We start from the raw sequence: 3,986 nt of genomic DNA on the forward strand, positions 1-3,986 counted from the left end.
ATGTGTAACGTCATTCGTCATGAGTCAGCTGTAGCAAGGTTATGAAACAAATATAGTATATGTGATCACATTCATGAATGACACAGGTTTAATGACCAACTGCTTATAGCACATTAATTTCATGAATAATTTCTCCTGCAAAATATACAAAATGGATTATTAAACTGAAAGAAGAAACGCATATTATGCTGAAAAGTAGTGAACTTCGAATTAACAGGTAATGAAATGTGTATTAAATATATATGTTCTCTAGCTGTCCTTTCCAAAACCTTCAGTCATCATACCATGCGACATAAGACATACTGTCAAAACGAACTGCAACAAATACTTAAATAACTACATAGCATTTCTTAACTAACAGTAAATATATAAACCTCATCATTATTTTCATCTGCAAAGAAAAACTTCATTATCCATATCATCATAACTCCATTATTATCATCACCTGTAAAGAAAAACTTCATTATCCATATTAGAGTATTCTGCATCACTACTCATCATCATTCATTATCATCTGCAAAAAAGTCACTTCATTATTCATTATACAACTATTCCTTATTTCTAGCATATTTCATCACTAAAACTAAGATGTGTAGTTCTGTCTGACAGCTTGCATCAATCGCTTCGTATTCTCAAAGAAAAAATTAGTTAAGACTGCTATCATACGATGTGTATAGTATATTCTTGTTAATGCCTGTTAATTCTGATCCATTTACTCTTCGTGATGAGGTATTGCATCTTCTTTCGTTCATTGCGAAGGTGAAATTCCCATTTCTGTTTAATTTATTTCTTTTACATGTTATTTCTTTCTGAAAATGATGAACAAAGATTAATGTCTTGCATTTAAATCATATACCCATTAAATAAAAACTGGATTATAGTAACATAATTGAGCATACAGCATAGCATGACAGAAAACGTAATATGTAAAAAACATAGACAGTGTGCAGGTGCAAAAATGTACACAGAGTATCACACTGTAGCAGCAAAAAAAAAAAAAAAAATTTAAAAATAGTCACGATGTTGAGATATCATAAGGCAAAATGTCAAAGTCAACTGGTGTTTGTTATATCTTAAAAATTTCAGCGTGCATACAAACAAAACAGGAAAACAATCATACATACATGAAAAACGGAAAATGTGCACGGTCTGATATATAACGACAAGAAATGACTTTCTTTGTGTTCAGCTTGTATGTTGTGTAGTTAATAGAGGCGAGACCTGAAGACTTTAATGGAGAGAGAATTTGATAAAATTAATATGTCACTAGATAGAATTGCATAATTAGTCATAAAATACGTAAGTTTATCTGGAAAAATGTGCACGGTCTGATGTGTAACGACAAGAAAAGCAACCTGCTAACCTTACCTTGCCGGGCACTTGCCAAGAAAAAATACGATAATCGTCAATAAGTAGTCACATAAATATAATTGCATAAGTGGTCATAAAATGTGTAAGTTCATCTGGAAAAATACGCTTGGTCTGATGTGTAACGACAACAAAAGCGACCTGCTAACCTTACCTTGCCGGGCACTTGCCTAGAAAAAATACGATAATCATCAGTAAGTAGTCACATAAATATAATTGCATAAGTGGTCATAAAAAAATTAGGAAATGGCATTACAGTATGATAAATCATAAAGTATGTTCATTCAATAAAGAGTTTGATGTTGGAGACATGGTGATTGCCCTTGCTTTTTCTGGTTCTCAAAGTTTCGACGTGTACTACATTGGGGTGAGGAATGTTGCGAATTCGATATGGACCTGCGTATAGAAGCTCAAATTTACTGCATCTGCTCTTTCCTCTGTTGGATAAATAGTGTGTACGTACTACTATCTTCTGTCCAATGCGAAAGTCACGGCGTGTGCAAACCTGTTTTTGCTGTCTTCTCCGGCGCTCTGCGGCACGTTTGATGTTGTTCAGCGCAATGTCAATTATTTCATGATGTCGTAGTTGACGAGATGTAGGAAAGGTTACTAATTCTTTAATTTTGTTAGGTGGTTCAACATTTTTCAGTATAACAGACGGAGATAGCATAGTAGATTCATTTGGTATGAAATTAATTACATCCTGGCATGAGAGTATGTATGTGTCCCAATCAATATGTTTTTTATGGCAGTATATTCTACACAGTTTACCAATTTCTTTCATTAATTGTTCACAAGGGTTCGAAGAAGCATGGTACCTGGATATATAGATCGGAGAAATGTTTCTAGCTCGTAACATACGTGTCCAAATAGCAGATCGAAACTGTGGTCTGTTGTCGCAAATTACTTTCAATACATGCCCTACATGAAATAGAAAATGTTTTACAAATGCTTTCGAAACAGTTTTAGCAGTAGCTTTGCGTAACTGAGTGAAGGTAACAAATTTTGAAGTGAGTTCAACAGCGACAAAGACGTAGCAAAAACCTCTATTAGTTCTGGGAATCGGACCAAAAATGTCTATAGCGGCCATGTGTCTCAATTTAACAGGTACAACGGGATGTAATGGAGGAATATGTGAAGTCGTGTCTGATTTAGCTTTCTGGCAGATTTTACATAACGCTAAAACTCGTCGAATACGTTTCTCCAGGTTGGTAAAATAACAGTTCTGTCTCAGTATAAGAAAACATTTTCTGACTCCGTAATGTGCGTAACTTAAATGAGTATACCGGATTAATTTGTTAACAAGTTCGTCAGGAATGCATAATAACCAATTGTTGCTGTCAGGGTGAGAGCAGCAAAACAGAATATTATTGCGTACAGTGTAATGGTTTCTAATGGTAACGTTATTCCTATCTTGCCAAAGGTGTTTAATTTCTTTCCACACGTTGTCTATACTCTGCTCTTGTGCTATGTCTTGTAATGACGACGAAATGAAGTTTTCAAATGCAACTTGTTGAATGTACATGACGCTGAAATTTGCTTTGCAGAAGTTGGTTGCGATGTCTTGCTGACTGTTGCTAAGAGAACGGGATAGTGCGTTTGCTACAATAGTTTGTGTACCGGGAATGTGAACAATTGTAAAATTAAATTCCTGCAAATAAAGTTTCCATCTGCTTAATCTGTCGTGAGTAAATTTAGCCGACAGTAAAAATTGTATAGCTCTATGATCTGTGTAAACAGTCGTATGTCTACCATAAAGAAAATGCCGAAATCTCGTAAATGCCCATACAACACATAATGTTTCAAGTTCTGTAATAGAGTAATTGCGTTCGGCAGGTGACAGAATGCGACTCGCAGAGGCGATGTTTTTAATTACTGTACAACCATCTTCTTCAATTTCCTGAGAAATATGTACGCCTAAAGCGGTGCTAGAACTGTCGGTGGCAATGGAAAAATTTCTAGTAAGATCTGGGTGCGATAAAAGTGGTGCATTCAACAAAGCATGTTTCAGGTTCATAAATTCAGAATGTACTTGCTTATCCCAGGACCAAATAGTGTTTTTACCTGTCAACTGACATAATCTAGGGGTGTCTAAAGCAGAGTAATGAATAAATTTACGAAAAAAGTTAATTAAGCCCAAAAAGCTGCGTAGTTGTTTCCTCGTCGTAGGAACAGTAATGTCACGTAAAGCTTGAAGTTTTTCCGGGTCAGGCGTAATGCCCTCTGCTGAAATTACATGTCCAAAAAATTTTATAGAAGTTTTACCAAAGTGCGATTTACTGAGATTAACTGTGAGTCCTTGTGCACGAAAAGTTTGCAACAGTTGTTCAAGAATCAGATTGTGTTCAGACCAGTTAGCTTCTGCAATAAGAATGTCGTCTACGTACGTTGTGATAATATCTTTCATGCAAAAGTGTGTGTCGGATGGCGTCAAAAGTAATAACATTTTCATGAACAACATTCTGCGTGTCAAAAGCATTGCTTGCGTTACTGTAAGATGCAACTTGTACTGTATCTAGTCAAATTCTATCTGACGCGCTATTATTTTCAGGAGAATGCTGTGGCATTTCAACTATTTGTACGGTTCTGTTATTTCTTCCTGACGTACTACGTTCGGG

Source organism: Schistocerca americana, chromosome 8 (genome assembly GCF_021461395.2).
Source record: "Schistocerca americana isolate TAMUIC-IGC-003095 chromosome 8, iqSchAmer2.1, whole genome shotgun sequence".
Classification (NCBI taxonomy): domain Eukaryota; kingdom Metazoa; phylum Arthropoda; class Insecta; order Orthoptera; family Acrididae; genus Schistocerca; species Schistocerca americana.